The sequence below is a fragment of the Tympanuchus pallidicinctus genome, unplaced genomic scaffold (genome assembly GCF_026119805.1).
Source record: "Tympanuchus pallidicinctus isolate F22 unplaced genomic scaffold, pur_lepc_1.0 scaffold1, whole genome shotgun sequence".
NCBI classification, from domain to species: Eukaryota; Metazoa; Chordata; class Aves; order Galliformes; family Phasianidae; genus Tympanuchus; species Tympanuchus pallidicinctus.
The window spans coordinates 31,768,104-31,787,455 of record NW_026294618.1 but is presented as its reverse complement, the minus strand read 5'-3'; the positions used below and the strand labels follow the sequence as shown (position 1 = coordinate 31,787,455).

Genomic DNA, 19,352 nt, shown 5'->3' with positions numbered 1-19,352 from the left:
AAAGTGTTTTCCATACTGATTTGAGGAACGTAGATTCAAACACTTCCTCAAGAAAGAAATTAGACCTCAGTCCTCATGCCATAGTCCTATCTACCATTCAGTATAATCATCTTTTTTCTTTTATTTCCAAAGGTATTTTCAGAGCTGAGAGTTCAAACAGAATGACGTCAGGAATCTGTCCAGCTTTTCTTTGTCACTCCACATTAGGTTTTTACTCTGCATTCACCCCTTTACTCTGCATTTCATCCCACAGCTTTCTGGCAAGGAGGCATCTGAGCATCCTTTTCCAGGAAATAATGTAAGGGAAGCTTAAGACCCAGGTACGGTTTTATATTGTTTGACTGGACACTGAAAGTAGGTGTTTTTGATGAACTAATTTCTTTTCTCATCTGTTCTTCTTTTCATCTATTTCCTAATGCCAAGTAGTTTCCCAACAAATTATTCTCAAACAACAGAAGAGAATAATATAATAACCATAAGGACGTAATGCTTCACTATGTTTTGAAGTAACATTATTTCTCAATCTCATATTGTTGCAGATAATTCTTTTCCCACAATACAATTGAGTGAATCATTCTGGATGAAATAAGAAAATGTGAAACCTAAATGTTTGGTTTGTTAGAAAAGTTGCCAACAGTTAAGCAAATTGCGTCTGTAAAATTCATTTGAACTTATGTTCATTTATCCTCAACTCAACGATTTAACCCTTGCTTATGTTGTTTTCCTTTGTTTTATGAAGGTTCAAGGTTCAAGGGTAAAACCAGCTGATTTAAGAAAAGATTGAAGATCTTGCAGTGTATATGTATAGAAATATTGTATCAGTTAACTAGCTGTAGTGAAACTAGTGTATACTTTCCCACTATTTTCATAAAAAGTGAGATTTTGGACAGATGGGTAAGTAAATATTTTGTCATTCATTTATAGATTTCAGAAGAGAAAGTACAAACAACAGACAGCAGATCTTCCATGCTCTGGAGTCAATAAATTTTCTAACAAGTCTTAAACTTCCAATACTTGAAATACTTACAAGCAGGAGGGGGACTGACATTTTATGTGGGTGGGAGTGATATGGCAAGGGCAAAGGAATTTAAACTGAAAGAGAAGAGGTTTAGATTAGAGATTATGAAAATTTCTTCACTCAAAAGGTAGTGAGGCACTGGCACAGCTGCCTAGAGAGGCTGTTGATGCCCCATCCCTGAGGACATTCAAGACCTGCGCAAGGTATGTGCAGTGTGGTCTAGTGGCTGGCAACCTTGCCCATGCAGAGGGGTTGGAACTTGGTGGAACTAAGCCATTCTTTGGTACAATGTTATGAAAGTTACAATGAATTAGATTCAGATAAAGATTCTTTTTTTTTTTTTTTTTTTTTTTTTTGCATATTTTTCAGATGAGTTTCACCAACCGAATTCTGTTTTGTTTTGGTTTTTTTTTCTCATAAAGTTTATCATAAGAGCCTTTTACGTTTGTTTTCTATAGAACATCGAAGTGCTATTGTTTTCAGTGATGTAATATTTGTATGCTTTCAAACTCTGGTTTAAGCAAAAATTTTTAGTAAGGTGTCTTAAGAACAGAAGGGCAAAACAACTGATTTCTTCAACTGTTTAACTTATAAATAACACGCCTATAACTTAACCTTTTCAGAGCATTACAAAAGCAATGTCACTATCTCTTTAATCGCAGTACCTGAAATTCCAGTTAACCTTTTGCATATTATCTACTGTTGTTTATTCTTAAGGTCAGGTTAGTTTGTTCTATTTTCTTTGTTGCCAGTTGTCTTTGGCCTTCATTGCATATTCTTCTAAACACAAATCTGTCATTTTGATACTCTGTGCTTTTATAACCTCTGTGAAGTGTTTCAGTAATAGCTACCAAATAAACAAAATGCAATGCGGTGGCAAAACTGTGGCTACATACTCTAGGATAAAAAGTCCCTAGTTATCCAGCTGAAACATTGGAATACAATACTGAGAGGAGAAAAGCTGGAGCAGCCAGTGGAGCAGCCCTTAATCATTGTGATCATGCGACTGAGACACCTCATGCATTGGGGTCTTAAAGATAATTTTGGTAATTAAACTCTCAAGGGGAACTATTAAAGAGAATAGCAAATTATGATCATCTTACACTACATGATTTGTGCACCTGAACTGCCTGTGTGATGTACAGTACCGGACCCAGAAACATGGAGAATGTCTGAACAATATAATCTTCCTGTGGCCATCCTCACACGTAAGGCTGGACCAAGGGCCAAGATTTGGAAAATTCTAGAGGAGTTTTCTATTTGTCTCATGCAGTCTCTTGTATTTTCAGCCACTGTATTTAAATCAGTGGGAACATCTGCAGAGAATACAACAAATTAAAGATTTGGTTAATTTTGAATTTAACACAGAGAGCTGTCCTAAGTTTCCTGCAGTTATTTTTCACTTTCTATTTGCATGCGTCATTGGATATGGAAATGGTTTACAGAAAGAATATGTATAGACTCTTCCCTCTACTTAACCTCAGAAAGACTTGTTATATTTCAGCAAAATCTTTTAAAATAGAATTGATATAGAACCAACAGTCTTGTCTATGCTAGTGTCTCTTTTAATAAAGCAAATGTAAACAAATAGGACTACTTCTATAAGAGGGAATCTTACCATATTAATAAAAATTTTTATGCAGAACTTTACTTGTTTAGAGACTTGTCACAAAGGATGGCACTTTCTTGAGGATGGCACTTTCTCTGGTCCATAAATACAATTAATCCCAGGTTTTATTTTATAATATTTACAAAAATTTGCTTTCAAAACCTGAAAACTAGTTCAGATTCTCTTAATGTTTGTTCTTAATGCCTTTAATTGCAATGAATTTAAACTGCGCTGTTGAAGTATCTAAATACTGTACTAGTTAGTACAATATAATCCATGTGAGCTTTAGTCATATGAATTACCCAACACCAATTTTAATAGCTGAGCCAGGTTTCAGCTATAAAGTAAAGATCTAAAAAAAAGATTAAAAAATAATTTAAAAATATTTAAAAATAAAAAAAAGATATAAAAAAAGGTTAAAGATAAAGTTAAGTAAAATACCCACATGGGATTAAAGAGTCGTCTGTTGTGCTACTAAATATCTGGAACAACAGCCCCAGATAGCAATTTAATCAAGATCTTTCCATTCCCTCTACTCAGATGTTCATTAAACAAATCAATATTCTCAATTCAGCATTTTGTTGTTGTTGCTAGCAATTTCAAAGTACAGTTGTTGCCTTTGCCTATATGAAAGAGATGCAATGGAAGTTCCCTTTCCTTTTTAGCCAGGTTTTGAAAAATTTTTTGAATGCCATGTTCATGCAGAAATTCCCCATTTCTCCCTCCAGAGTTTCCACATGCTTTCTATGAGCAGAAGACAGCCCATCAAGAGGCAGGCTCAGCATATTAGCATGGCAGGCCAAGGAGTTCAGATACCCCAATGAAAACAGACTTGCTAAGAAGTAGTTCTGTGTCCCCACAGTATATGTTGCTCAACTTTATCTCTGGAGAGGGAGCAGAGAGCTCAGAAGAATTCACAAATGTTGCCTTTGTTAATGGCTTTCTATGCTATTGGTTACATTTTGTAGATATCTGTAGATATTTCCTACAGGCTATATAAGAAAATTGGGCAAGCTGCACCAGTTATTTCTTTACTTTCTACGGAGATAGAAAACTGTGCTTTGCAAGACATTACCTAGAGGTGTCTTGCTTTTCTGGATCTCAGACTAAACCCTTTGTTCAAAATTTGCAGATTACAAAGAGTTAATGCTGACTTCAGGAATCTGTAGGCTGGATTGTAAAATATCCAGCCTGCAAGAATATTCAGGCTCCTCTACTCTTATCTATAGCAATTGCTTATGCAAAGAAAGGACGTGCTGTTTTACCTCTTTGTAAAAGAAGTCCAAAGTAAACCTTCGGAAACATACAACAAATGGCCAAAAAATGGTCTTAATATTCCCTAACAGAATTGGAATGCTCATCCTGCAATCCCAAGCTGGTTTAGGAAAGATCATTGCACCTTTGAAACAGAATCTCTTGCTAAAGAAATATTCTTGAATAATTTTTTCAATGTTGACTGTACTTTCTGTGCTTCCTATACTGAAACGGATGTTCTCATACATATTTCAGTGAGGGTTTTTTTGGTTGGTTTTTTTTTTTTTTTTTTTTTTTTCATTTTAGCAGCTCTCTGTGAAAATTTCTTTTTATATGTGATTAATGTCACTTTTTAACATGTGTCTGGGTTTGCTGGCACTGTATAATCCTTGCAAAATCAAAATCCAGAGGAGCTGGCACAGGAATTTTTGCCTGCAGGAGCATATTTCTCTTCTTTTTGGTACTTGCCAAAAGTAAGAGAAACGTCTTTAATTGGCTCGAGTAAGGAAAGAATAGTTTTGAATTCTAAATATTTCTTATTTTGAATTTGGTTTGAATAACATGGCACTGTTTAAATTGCACTATTTAATCCACCCATGCTAAATTTTTCCCTTTTCCAAAGGAAAATCATTGCAGTATTTGTGCCTTTAATATTGTGTTAGAGAAGTACAGAAAATAATGCTGAGAAAGAGAAGCAGGTGGTCATCTTATCCAGACAGGATTTGCTGGATAAAAATCCTCAAACCTTTATGCAAACTGCTTTTAAAAATCTTTGGTGGTGAGAACTTCACCAGCTTCTGAGACCATGAGCTAGTACTTAATCAAACCCTTAGAAAGTCTGTATGATATTCAAGCTGAATTTTCCTGCTGTGATTTAATCTCCTCCCATCCTGTTCAAGAGTGAAGAACAGACCCCATTCTCTTTACAAGTGATTTATAAACGAAGATTGCCATTATTTTTCTCTTCAGTCATTATTTTTTAGATTATGCAGTTGCTTCTAAGCCATGTTCACAGGTCATTATTTCTATGTCATTATTTCTAGACTTCTCTTCAAGCTTGTGATACACTTTACAATTGGAGTGGGATGAAGGTCTTGGAAGAGGAAGGCAGGAAAAAGTGAGGGGCTGTTTTTTCTCTTATAAATGAACTCAGGATACAATCCAAGAGCTCAAGCCAGCCCTGGCAAGAATGCACAGTATGGAAATCTCAGGTCATTGACAGAGAACAGGATTTAGTCAGCATGAGCTGGGGTCAAAGAGTAAGTTCTTCACACTGATTTCTGGAAGTAACCTTTGGGCTTTGTAAGTGATGAAAACTAGAGACTGTTCCAGCAGAGGCCTCACAAATGTTGAAAAGAATGGTAGGAAAATTTCATCTTCCTGGCAATTGAGACTTTTCTTTATATATCTCTTGAGTTTTCTTTATATGTCTTTGGATAATGATTGTCTCTTTGTTGCATGAAGCTGCTGAATTTTGTTTAGTTTGTCATATTCTATAAGTACTCAGGCCTACTGTATCTCTTTCTTCATTTTTGTCCTCCTAAATATGGATCATTTAATTCCTTCTTATAGTATTTCATACTTCTTTTTTTTTTCCAGATCATTTCTCCAACTTGTTAAAATCATTGTGAGCTTTAATTCTATCTGTCATGCAGCAGTCATGCATCTACTCTCAAGACACGATACTTACTAATATAAAAAGTATATTCTTCAGTCTGTTACTCAGATCACTAGAGGTACTTCTGAGCACAACTGCTGTCTGAGCAGTTATGGAATCTCAGCCAGCACCTTCTTGTTTGGCAATACACCATTAGCAGTTGTCACATGAATAAACTTTTCCTAGAAGTTCTGTGCACACCTTTATCAAATTTTCCTTTCAAATTTATTGTTTTCTGAGGATATAGCCTTTGCTTCAGTGAGCCTGACTGTTATATAAAATGGTAACAAAAGCTTAGCTAAATCAAATTTCCTGAAATCTGCTGCCTCCTCTACAAGGTAGTTTCTGGAGCACAAAAGTTGAGGAAAGGAGGCTCAGGGTTGACCTCACTGCTTTCTACAAGTGCCTGAAAGGAGGTTGTGGCAAGCTGAGGATCAGCTTCTGCTCCCAGGTAACAGTTATTGCTTGTCCTATCAATGTTACACAGAAAAGGGGAGGTTCAGATTGGATATTTGGAAAAACTGCTTTCTCAAAAGAAGTGGTAGTGCATTGGAACAGGCTGCTCAGAGAGGTAGTGGAGTCACCATCGCTGGAATTGTTCTGGGAAAAGGTGATTTAGGATATGGTTTAGTGGACATGGTGGTAGTGGCATGATGGTTGGACTAGACAATCTTAGTGATATTTCCAACCTTTATGACTCTATAATTTTATGATTATATTGTTCCCAACCTTAGCTGGTGTGGCCACCAATCCATTTGCTTCCCAAGCATTTTTACCTTGTATGTTGTCAAAAGGCGCCCACTAATACTGGTACTCTTTGGACAGGAGTGGCACAAGAGAGAGCAGTGTTACAGGGGCCTCAGCAGTGCTGTAGAGCTCCTGCCTCTCCTTACAGATGCCAGGATGCTTGCAGATCAGCACTGCCAGCCACGTGTACACCTTGCAAGGAGGGACTGTACTGGAAAAGAATAATAAACAAAAATGAGCCTAGTAGATTAAGGAACAAAATGTGTGGTTTTGATTTATGCAATTAATGCATCAATGAAATTTCTTTTGTAATGACTCTCTTTAAAACAAAATATTATGTAACTTTCCATTTCTCCATGAAGCTGTCATAATACTATAAAGATACATTTGCTGAGTTTGGAAAGTCTACTTTCTCTTAGTACCTTATTAATTACAGTCTATATTCTTCTGCCTGCTGTCTCCTGACTGTATAAAATGAAATTTTTGTTGAATTAAATAAACTCCTAATAAAAGCAACAAAGGGAATTTTGCAATAGATTAAAGTGATACATAGAAAAAGGGGTCTTTGCACATCTCTTAGCTACCTATTTATTGGAGAATTTTTCAGTTCTCCAACACTTTTGTATTAGGAACATATATAAATACGCATACTGTGTGTGTGTATGTACATGCTTGCAATAAATACACATACTGTGTGTGTATGTACATGCTTGCATTTTGTCATACGTTGTTTGGTAACATGCCATACTCTGTTTGGTAACATCAAAACTAAGATTCCTGAAAGAGTACTACCACAGAGCTGAGCACTCTAGGTGCTTTAGACAAATAACATGCAAGTACTAAAAGCACATCTTTTATGCATAAATCTTGCAAATGAACAAGTGTAAATTAATCTTTTTAATATCTACTTGCAATCTATAGAGGTAAATAAATTACAGCACAAAGTGATTTAACATCAAGCTTGCTGTTTTGTTTTTACAGTGTGTTTGAACATTCGCTTCACTTCAAATTAGGAATTCAGTAGAACTAGGTCAGGTATACTGTGCATAACTGAAATTTATCTTAGATTCAGTTGACATACAATTCTGCAATATCATAACAAACAGCTAAAGTAAAGCTAGAGAAATGAAAGTTTGGATCTTCATGATGAAGCATCTTCATTAACAAAGCAGATCTGAAATGAGTGATTGTCGATCTATCAGCATAAAATTTGGATGCTATCTGAATTAGGAAAGACCAGTGTGAATTACTAGTGGCTAACCCAATATTTCCCTTGTGTTATATGTTTCCAAAACAAAGAAACTAATATAGGAAGATAAGTAACAATGCTTAACAGGATGGTTTATTTCCATGTATGTACATTTTTACCAGTTTTAATTTTCCCAAAAATCTTATCAGCCACAGCAGCTCAATATGCAGAAGACTTCCTTAGAACTGAGAAAGTATTGTCTTTCTTCCTCTGCAGTATCTTGCCACTACAAAGGCTCACTTGTTTGTTGATCTTGTTTACACACCTACTGCCTCTACTTTGTGTGAAGGTTTTCACTAAGAATTTTCTTGTGTACTTTCATAGCAAACTCATCTGCATCTCTCGCTTGCTAGTTCATTTTTCAGAACACTCTGTGAGTGTTCTGAGGAAATAATGCACACTAATGAGGAAATAATTCATACTAATTTTCCTGCTGATTCCTGCATAGCTTCTGATAATTTCTCATGACTGCCATTACAGCTTTTTATTCATCTTTGCTGAGAAATTTTCTCAATAGTATACTGTAGTTAATCAACATTCCATTTTTCACTTCACCGATATTAAACACGATCAATTTCCAACAGTGCTAATTTGAGATTATTGTTTTAATGCCAATATACTGTAATAGTGTGCAAAGGTTTTGTTGAGTACTTTCTTGTGGAAAAAATAACTCTTCTGAATTTGAGGGAAAGCCAAATTAAATTTCGAATACTTGAACTGTGGTTCCTAAAAGATAGAAATAAGCACCAGAAGTTTTTGTATGAAAAATGAAACAGATCCTGTTTCTTTGTAACCAGACAGAAAGTAGAAATATTGTATTTTTCCCAGGGCCTTCCATGGTGGAAGAAAAAGTGGAGTTCAGAGCTTGAACTGCTGGCTAAGCATTGGTCCATTTTTAACAATTTATATGAGCCAGGTGAAAAAGAGCTATTCATAGAGATAAGGATGCTGCACCTTTCTGCATGATGTAGAATTTCTATATTTATTTGATTTGAACAATAACAATGCATTATATAAATAAATAAATGAAACGGAAACTAATTCATTACACAGTCCTAACTAATCCATATATATAACTGATGTAGGTCTTTCAGTGAATCTCAGAATAGTCTGTTAAAACCAAGACAATTGGTTTTTTTTTTATCTTTATTCTTGACGGTCAAAGTTGCTACTTACACTCACAGGTAATATCGAGGTCATACTTCAAGCTTGAATTAGATCTAAATAAAATGGGCTATCTATTGTGTCTAGGCCATGGCACAAATATTGTCTTACTTCTAGTGGAGTTTCTTCTATGGCTGAGTCCACCTGTGCAGCAATTATCATCTCCAAAACAGCTAAGATGTATTAGAAAAAAAAATTGAGGAAACTTTTACTCAAATAGAACCCTGTTAGTGTTCATAAATCCTCTCTGAAGACCTTGTAAATGTTTAACTGTTCCCAGTGTAAATTATTAACTGAATATGAACTTGAAATCATCTTCAACCAGCTGAAAAAAGTACACTGTGACTGTTTTATATTTTGAATTAAATAGCTGTTCAGTTTTAATTAAACATATTGGTCATGGAATATTGTTCTACCACAAACCTATATGTATCTAGAGCCTCCCATTCACCTTCCTTATGTCGATTGCCTTGCCATCCAGCAAAATAAGGGTTATAACTACTGAAATTAACACACAAATATGCCAGATGAATTATCTTCTTTCCTTGTTCTTTTTATTATTTTAATTCAGATTGTTTCCCTGAACTAGTTTGTGGTGTTGTTTTTTGTTTTTCTTTTTCTTTTTCTTTTTGGGGGAAGGGGGGTTGTTAGTTTGTTGTTGTTTTTCTTGTTTTGAGTTAGTTGATTTTCAGAGGTTGAATAAAACTTTCTATATTGCTTGTTGATAGAGCAAGATTTCACACTGTCCCAGTGCTGAGACATTTCTGCATCAAGATACAAGTTCAGAACATCAGATCAGGGCAAATTAGATTAGAATACTGGCCTGTCAATCAGCGAAGAAAAGTTACTCAGGAGCAGTAATCATTCAGTTTTTACAGCTGTTCATACACCAATCTTATCAGGTGAGTTCCACCAAGATAATCTCTCCTAATAGAAGGAGTAAGACCAAAGAGATAACTGGTAAAGTCTATTTGCAGAAGATAAGCACCTATATTCTCATTCCTATTGTTTGCAACAACTTATTTCCAATTTCCTGTGCTCCAACTACAAAGGTCTTAACCACTGTAGAGGCTTAATAGTGCTACATCTCCTACTTTTCTTCGTGTTTGGCAAAGCAATCAGCCCAGGACATTTTATGTTACCAATCCTTTCTCCCAATCTTGTTACCATACCATGTGCCAGAACTCACTAAGTAGCCCCTGAAATTATGCATTTTCATCTTACACTGACAGATCCTTTTCATATGTTCATAATACCTGTTTTCTTTTTAACTAGCTTCCACTCAGCATTGGCTACCCCTACAGCCATTATTCTCCAGTGTTTGGTCCAGGGATTTGCTTTGACCATTTCCTGACAGGAATGAAGAATGAAAGCAAGAACTACAACACAAGTTCTTCCCATCAATTCCAAGCAATGTACCTGCAGTGTATATTGGGTTTCCATATCAGAGCGCATACTGTTAATGTGGGTGCCACCTTTGTTGTCCCAGACATCAACCTGACTTTCTTCAATTTTCTTCATCCTGGGCTGAAGAAACTATGTCTGATTGCACCCAGTCCTGCAGGATCTTCTTTGCTTTTCGAAGAACAATGGATTGTTTTTGTGGAGAAAAAAAAAAAATACAACAAATTTTCCAAAACACAGAAACTGTGTGTTCTGTTGGTTGAAAATCATCCCAACAAGTTGACAATTCAGGGTTTATGAATAAGTCATGGGTGACAGACATTCAAGGGGATGTAAATGTGCTAATTTTGAGGTGATTCATAACAACAGTCTTTTCTACAAGACAGATATTTCTTGTCATCTGTGGCTTAATGGTAGAAAATACTTCCTTCTGTTCCTATGTAATCATCAAGAGGCAAAACTGAAACTTGTTCTTATTGCTTCACAATATTTTGACAGAGCAGCAGACTCAAAATGCTTTATGTTTTAACAACTTATAGCGACACAGAACGAAATTACATAATGACATTCATAGAGACTGTGCTGTGCCATCTCAGTTTTTGTGTTTCCTATAACATCCACATTCCTTATGGTGTGAGAGTAAAAGAGCATTTAAGTTGAAGCCCAAATGTTTTCCTTCAGTGAGAAATTCATTTCCCACTTTCAATGAAGTCACTGAATGAATGGCTTTGAAAAGCACTTCTAGTAGCCGCTTGGCTCACATCCCTGACTTCAGAACACTAACTGCAGCCTATCCTATTAATTTCTGGGAGCAAGTAGCAACCAGCACATTAGGGAGAGTAAGGAATGAATGAAGCTGCAGCATATTTCCAAGCTGAAGTTACTTTCTAGTACACATTATCTTGTCTCAGGGCTTTTGAAAAGGTTTTGAATGGACATCAAAACAAAACTGAAACATTTTTGGAAGGAATAATGTTTTGGGCAATTTTTAATGAGTTATTGGAATGAAAGTGTAATGTTACTTTTTTTTTTTTTTCCCTAAAACTGTCTAGTGTCTGCATTGGTGTAAGAGTGACTAAATTTTTGCGTGGGGGAGGGGAAAGGAAAAGGTTCTATTTCAGTTTAAATGTTCTTGACCTTCATTGGCTCAACCCAAGCAATCTGTGAATGAAAAGTTTACATGGAAATCTGATTGCAGTATTAAGTTTCAGGAAAAAAAATAGTTAATTATTTTATGTTTTCTTATTTATAAGTTACTGTAATTGTGTTACAAAGAAAACAGGATTCATCACTCATTAAATGAGATTACCTTACCTAGAAATTGTTTTCATTCTTGACAGTGCTTTTAGAAACCATTACCAATTTTGTAATAAGCTCCTTTATTCCCATTCAAAAGGTGCATCATGAAGATTCTCTAAGAAGCTCTGTCTAGAGACATCTATAAAAATGAGATTGAAAAGATTGATAAGTACTCTCCATTTTTTTCATATTTATGTTATTTAGTATTAAAATATTTTTTACAGTATGAATTTCTACTTTTTCCATATAAGATGTTAATAAGTCATATTTCACCCCTTCGATTATGCAACATCACAACTACTTTTTTTTTTTTTTTTTTTTTTTTTTTTTTCAATCCTGAAATGGTCTTCCATTTTCCTTAATTCCTATTCAGCTACATATGGGGAAAAAAAGAAATTATATATCTACCATATTTGCAGGAACACTGTTAATTTCTTCTTAGCAGCATCTAGCATCTAGCTAAAAAGTATTCCAACATGTAGCTTTCTACCTTTGAAAGGTTTTAGGCTTCAGTGATTGAGGGTTTTCTCTGTTTTTAAACCTTTGCTGAAATGTAGAATAATAACGAGGATGCAGGACACATCATTAATGTGGTTTATAAGGCAGAGTTTTATGTTACTTCAATGATATTAAAGTAACTATTATTGTAATTTGAAAAGCATTTAAAAATACTGAATCTCTTTAAATAAAAATCATTCCGTGAAATATCTGTTCTCTATAAACTTTGTTCCTGACAGCTGAAAACCAAATCACCACACAAAGAAGCTTTGGTGTCAGTACCCGGCATGTACAGACAGTGTTGTCATGCCATGGAAACTGTGTTTTTAAATATAGAAACAGTGCATCTGTAGGACTTACTTTAAAGCAGAGAAGCAGAGCTGTGTTTTCCGTCAGTGGCATCTGCCAGGTTGTGGGTGATACTAGATTGTGGCAATATGGTTAAATTTGTTAGCTTGTGTATAATTATGCTACAGGAGAAAGGAATGTGCTTCACTGCCAGAAAAGGAGGAGAGAACGAAAGCATGAAAAGAGTTACTCAGTGAAAAGAAATCCAGCAACACCATCCTGGGTAACATCCATATTCAAAATTTGGATGGTGGGAAGAATTGTGGTTAATGTCCGAGGTAGTTTTCATTTGGATTTCATTCTTCTGATTTTATATGATTCAGCTCTCTGTCTTAAAAGCTGCACATCTTCTAGTTCACTGTAAGAATAAGTCTATTTAAGCCTTGTTATTATCAGGCCAAATATGAAACTTCTGCTTCTCAAATTCTGAATGTGTTTAAATTCTCTTTTAAATTGGAGCTAGTGTTTTTGGCATAGATGATCAGGATATTATCATTTGATAGTGTTGTTTCACTGCAAAAAAGGAACTGAAAATGTAGCCCAAAAGGAATTGCCAGTTGTTTATCCTGTCTTCTGGTTTTTCTTCCTCCCCTCTATGGAAATTTTTCTACATGCTCACTATCTACTTTCCCTTTCCTTTTCTTCCTTTTCCCCATCCTTCTGCATTCTCTAAGTGCTCCATTCCCCAGTTCTCTTCCCACAAATGAACAGGAGTCTTCTTTCCCCTACTGAATTTACCTCTCAAGGTTTCTGCTTCCAAAAATAAAGATTAATTCCCTTAATGCTCAGTGCCTTCCCTTTCATAATATTAATTGAATGATCACCAACAGTTTTTTTCATATGCAGACTTTTCAGTTTCTATGTTAAAATTGGGAGAAAAAAAAAAAAAAAAAAAGTTCTTCAATTCTGTGAAAAGACAAGTGGACAAAGAAAATTCCACATGCCAGTCATCCCATTCAGGTATGCAAGAGCAGCAGTACCAGAGCAACAATTTTTTTGCCTTCTGTTGGCACCCAGTGTGGAATTGCTAACACGTTTTTGTAAGTCTGTAAAATTTCTCAAAGATGTAGCAACAGTAGAGGGTAGAATTGTTTAACCCTGTCTAAAGGCTCCTGTGGGGCTTAAGTTTCATATAACTTCACTTTCTAATTTTAATGTTTTTATTTTATAGTATTCTTGTGAGATGGTTCTCATTGAAGGAACGAAAACAGTGCTGGTAAATTTAAGCTTTCTGATTCACCCACCAGTGATGAAGGGGAGAATGTAGTCTTCTAGTTTATTCACTTTCTGTGGTCTAGTGTTCAGCCACGATGTCTTGGCTTGTGTCTACTGCATCTGGGACTTCCAGATGTTCTCTTATCCAAGTACAGGACAAGCCCAGGAATGTTTGTCCTCCTAGGTCATTTGCATGAGATGAAATGTAATTGGAATTGCCTTTACTCTAGCTCCATCTTCAGTGGAGTTCAGATCATTTGAATGTGTCTGTTTCTTGATGTGCAATAAGTTAAGCTGAATTGTTAAAATAGACCGCATATTGTAGATTGATGAAACAGGCGATTTATATTAACCAGTTATGCTTATGACTTCAAAATACATGTGCAAACCATGTGAAATCTCATCACACAGCCATACACAGGCATTGGATCTAACAGGTAATATTGGAAAGGAAGAACTCCAGTATTACTGAAGTCCAGCTACTAGACGCCAAAACACCAGTGAGGAAAGTGTACTGTCAGTCTCGAAAGGACGGTTTTCACATAGCAATAATTCTATAAAAGACAATATACAGGGGAAAAACAAAAAAAAATAAAGCCTGAACAAAAGTTGAAAAATATATCAGGATATAAGCAGAGCCTGAAAAAAAACCTCTCCAATGGAGAATCCAGACATTTCTGTTGGTATATCCTGCTGTTATCAACTATAGAAATGTCCGGTAAAGGTCAGACATGTAATAAATCCATACAATTTCAGTATCTTCTTTCACAAAAGAATCTTCCTGTGTTTTATGGCTAAAGAGAATTGTGTTATACACACTTCTTCCAGACAGAGGAAAGGAAAACACTGGTTTTTTTTAATTTTCCTTTCTAAGGGGACATTTTCAAAAACAGCCATTTGTTGCTTCTTTGGCTAGTAATTATTCAGTTATTCATATGAAATATGTATCCTAAACTAGCTTGAAATATTTTTTTGAGGTTTAGATGAGAACTGTAGAATTAATACTTAGAAATAAGATTTACTTCAAAAACTTTCAGAGGTATAATCTTGTACTTTTTCTCCTTGTCAAGAAATGCCTGATATTGCTCTTCAACAGCAGAAATCTCCTACCTTAATTCATCAATTTGTATTCTAGATATGTAGTTGATGAGGGGTGATTTGTCAGACACTTTTATGACTTCTCATTTAGAACTGCATCACACATAGCATCAACCTCCCACACAGAAATAAAAATATGAAAATTTGAGGCATAAAAACATGAAAAAAAATAATGGAATGTTTCATGTGTCCTATCATTGTTTGCAGCACTGAGAAAGTAACAGAATGCCCTTTGAAAATGAAATTACAGCTACCTAAGAGGAAGAATTAAGAATTAATCAAAATAGAAACATTGTTTTTTGACCTTGTATTTGATCTCAAAACAGAAAATCACAATAATAAGAAAAGAACTGAAGAGATTTCTTGCCTGGAAATTAAAGTGCTGGAGAAAATAAGATCAGATTCTTCACCAAAAAATAAAATGAAGAACCAACATCTTTTCCACAGGCATCATTTGCTTTTACCTAACAAAAGGTAAAAAACAATACTGATGATACCCTTAACAAACATTATGTACGCTCCAGTGTTAGGACTCTGCCCAATGATATGTAAAGGAGAAACAGTCCAGCTGTAAGATATGATAGGAGAGAAAGCATTTATTGCATCAAATCTGTGAAGAAGTAAAAACAAAATAACATCGTCCCATTCTTACTCTTTTTCCTCTGCTTTTCCCCATCCCATTCCCATTTAATTCCCAAATAACAGGAGACAATTTTCAGAAACTAAAATATGTGTGTGACATAATTTGCTCTGGTAGTCTGGGAAACGTGAGAGACTGAAGTAAGCAGAAAACAGTTTATTTGAAATTAAAAGAGATCAATTCACAAGTTCTTTAGTCTGTTGGCAACAGGAGAGTATAGCAATTAATTTATTTAGTCCTGTAATATCACTATATCCACTGAGCTTTGTCAGGAAGCAGTATCATTTATAAACATTCTCCATTTGCAGAAAACAAACAGAAAATGTGCCACGAAACACTCCCAGAGTATCTGTTTCTTATTTAAAAGAGAGAAAAAAAAATAACAACAGTCCTCTCAAAAGAGAGGACTTGTGTGTCATCAGATTCTGCTAGCAAGGAAAAAGAGATATGCCCTATAAATCTAGTTAGGTACTTTTGAGGGATGTGGAAACCAGCCTTTTGTGCTGGAAGGGAGATGAGTGCAATAGTGCAATGTGTTAGTGCCATGTAAACATTATAGACTCAAAACTATTTATACAACATCTACATGTAGTGCATAGAATTTCAGAGAGATTCCAGAAGGAATTGTATATGAAGAAAAAGGTATTTTTGCCAGTATGCTAAGATTTGAATGAAAGAAAAACATTTTTTTTTTTCTTCATATGGTTCAATGGAAAAAGAGCTTACTGGAATGAGCAGCCCTAGAACCTGGAAAAAGTTCTTAATGTGCTTAAGTGGTCAGAAGACCACAATGTAAATATGTGCTCTAGATGGGAAAGATGATATTTTATAATAATTCCCTTTCACTAGATTTGGTTACATTAAAAACTTCATGTTCTCTCTAGTGAAAACAAATTCTGACCAAAGCCCGTGTTTGATATCCAAGACCGGTGTCATTTAGAACAGTCAGGCATCCTACTGAAAAACTGTAAATTAAAAGATGATTCTGATTTATTGAAACAACCACAAATTAAATATCTTCATCAATTTTAAAAATATAGCTCACTAGATAAAATCATCTGCATCAAAACCCAAGGTACATTGGGTCTGACACCACAAAGATGAATATATACACAGTGAGAGTGATCACAAGAGGCAAATCTCAGGGAACAATACTGTTTAAGATTTTCATTAATAACCTGTGTGATAAGGTAGAATTCTTCCTTCATAATTTTACTGACAACAAGAAGTTTCATATGCTGAGGTATCAACTGACAGCAAAGTTCAAAAAAAAAGGAGTAATCCTCCACCTGAAGAGGAATAACTCTGTGTATCTGTAAGGACTGGGGACTGACGCTGGAGAACTGTCCTATAGAAAAAGAGCTAGAAGCTGTTGTAAACAAGATGAATGGCAGCAGCTGTGAAAATCAGGGCAGTAATATGACAAGAATAGTCAACAGACCTAGAAAAGAGATACTTTCTTGTCACTGTTAAACTTCCTTCTTCAAGTTGCAAGAGTGTAGGTATTGTTACATAGGCAGCAAGTAGAGCATGCGTGTCAGCATGTCAATAGGCAGTATAACACATTTCTTCTCATTAATTTGTTTATTCAAAGAAAAAAATCAGCTCAGAGAGATCTGAATCAGTGTGGAAAACAGATTTATAGAAGTAAATAGAAAATATGGAAGAGGAAAACAAGAGCAAACAAGAGGTTCTGTTGTCTGACAAGAGGTTCCTGGTGACGCAGGAAAAGCAACTAAGATGACTGAGTTTGCAGAGAATAGAAGTCATAGGAAGAAACAAGAGGCCACTCAGGCAGAAGTCTGCATGGACTGAGCACAAAGGATAGAAAAAAGATGAAGAAGTGGACACTGGAGAGGAGGTTCAGAAAGAAAAGTGGTATCAACTTCTACAGTGGCAGAAATGGTACATGTAGTTAATTCCTGAGGTGAAGAAGGGAGAAGAAACAGAAGTACAGAAGTCAAGGAAGTTATATACTACAGAAATACTTAGAATGGATATTTTTATTTGAATAGATTTTCCATCTGAAAGGCTCCCAAATCACTTTAGCCACTCCATTTAATTTATTCATCCTAAGTATAGGAGTACTGGAGATAAATTAGGAAAGAACATCAAACACTGAGCTCTTTACTGACACAAGAGTAGTAAGTGAGTCATAGGGATGTGTAGAATCATAGCCACGTAGACGTAGGCTGTCTTCGTTCATTAATGATATAAAACCTGTCAATGTAAATCTTGCTACCATCTCAAATCCCAACATCCTAGATTATGACTAACAAGAAATACTCAGCTAAAGATTCTTTGGCCAGTGCATACACAAAATATATGTATACATATACATATATGTTCATCCAATCTGAATGAAACAGTTGGACTTGATCTTGAAGATCTTTTCCAACCTGAGAAATTCTATGATTCTATGATTCTAAATGATTCTGAACTGATTCTGATTGAAGCACAGAACCAGGTATGTTTGTGACAAACAGCCAATCAGCTCTGATAATCCAACAGACTATGCAGAACAGGGCAAACAATGTATCCTTTTATTCATGCACATGCACTCAACCCGGAGGTTTATGGCAATCACCCATAAAAACACAGCTTTTTATCTTAGGTAAATAGATAAAGCTCTCTCAGTTTTCCTTTATCTCCACTGTGATGTATACGGTGCAAACATTGGTCTAGTGGGATGGGTGTTTCTGCTGGAAATGTGAACCATTCCATTGACGTCAAAGGCAGTAACCTCCAGCAGCACCATGTCAGAAATCAGAGTATATTTTGATATTTCCTAATGTTACATTTCAAAATTTCTTCCAGTTTTTTTTTTTTTTTTTTTTTTTTTTTTTTTTTTAGCAAAACTCTGCCTGCTCCAATTGCTCCTCTACCTATATATAAACTGAAATGAAAGGCTTTATCAAAAAAAAGAAAAAAAAGAAAAAACAATTCATATACAAATGAGAATGTCTCCATTTAGCTATTCCTCTTCTTTAATTGACTTGATTTCTTCTAATTCTCCTTAATTTTAATCACTTCTACAATTAGCATTCTGATAATGGCTCAGACTCCAGCTGGCTATGGCAACTGTTTGATGATTTATGGTACATAGTGTCTAAAAGGTTTTCTCTCCTTGGAAAACTTTTGGGAAATGAGAAGGCATAGAGATAACAGGGATCCCATTCCTGTTTTGCAGAACCTTTTTTAATTATACTTGCTGTACCCCGACTTCTGTCAAGATCTTCAGAACTTAGCAACAATTTCTCAAACAAACACCAGCTATGTTGGACTTACAGAATATGCACCATTAATTGATTTGCCCACGTGCAAAGTGACCCCACACAGCCTCTGCAGCAAAATTGAAGTTGCTGCCATGCAGTGTAAGTATTATCCACATACAGACAACATAGGGTCCAGCAAATCCTCCACATTTCAGTAACAGTATTTTAAGTAGCAATGGTGGTCAAATGCTTTGAATTATCAGGAAGTATTTCCAGGGCTGCATAAAACTCAAAATTAATTTTCTTCAACTGCTTTCCAAAGTAGGCCTTCCATATACAAAATCTGAAATAAAACCAAGTTTTAGACAAAAAAAACATTTAAAAATAAAGATGATTTCATTCAGTGTTCCTGTAATCAGCAAAAATAATATTTGTTTGTTTGTTTGTTTAAAGGGGAACCTGTCTATTCTCTTAATTAGCTATTTCTATTGAAGGAGACACCCACTTTAGAGATGATGAAGTAGGAAGAAATGTGTATTTTCATGTGAATTTGCAAATATATTGACTAGAAAATTCCAAAGCTTAATTTTTTATAGTTTCCCTTGGGCACACCTATTTAAGCACCACCATAAAAAACAGTACTTCTGGTGAGTTATTCATCTACTTCAGTACTATTTACCTAATTAAAGAAAATGCGTTTCATTTTTAGCATGTGAATTCCTCTCAAGCAATAGTTATTTAAGTCATTTTAACTACTTTTTAAATTAGTCACTTCAGTGTACTCTTTAAGATTGTAGCCTGTGACCTTTCAGTAAATGAACCATGTACTTATTCATTTTCCCTTTTCTACTTAATTTTCAGTGCTTTCAGCATAGTCAAAGAATGAGCTAACAGATTGTTCATCTGTTCTTTTTATTGGAGTGGTTTGCACTCAAGC

At 35.2% G+C, this 19,352-nt stretch overlaps 2 long non-coding RNA genes across 3 annotated transcripts; one reads left to right on the top strand and one right to left on the bottom strand.

Moving 5' to 3' along the window:
• Positions 1-1,380: 1,380 nt before the first annotated feature.
• On the bottom strand, positions 1,381-8,936 carry LOC128081232 (uncharacterized). Of its 2 annotated transcripts, none has more exons than XR_008207044.1 (3): positions 8,717-8,936; positions 6,315-6,496; positions 1,381-2,334 (listed from the first exon to the last, which is right to left on the bottom strand). It is a non-coding gene; the product is annotated as an uncharacterized LOC128081232 (long non-coding RNA). The 2 variants fall into 2 exon arrangements; XR_008207043.1 differs by having other exon boundaries at positions 8,810-8,935.
• Positions 5,117-12,106, top strand: LOC128081228 (uncharacterized). Its single transcript, XR_008207040.1, has 2 exons — positions 5,117-5,242; positions 9,974-12,106. It is a non-coding gene; the product is annotated as an uncharacterized LOC128081228 (long non-coding RNA).
• Positions 12,107-19,352: the final 7,246 nt, after the last annotated feature.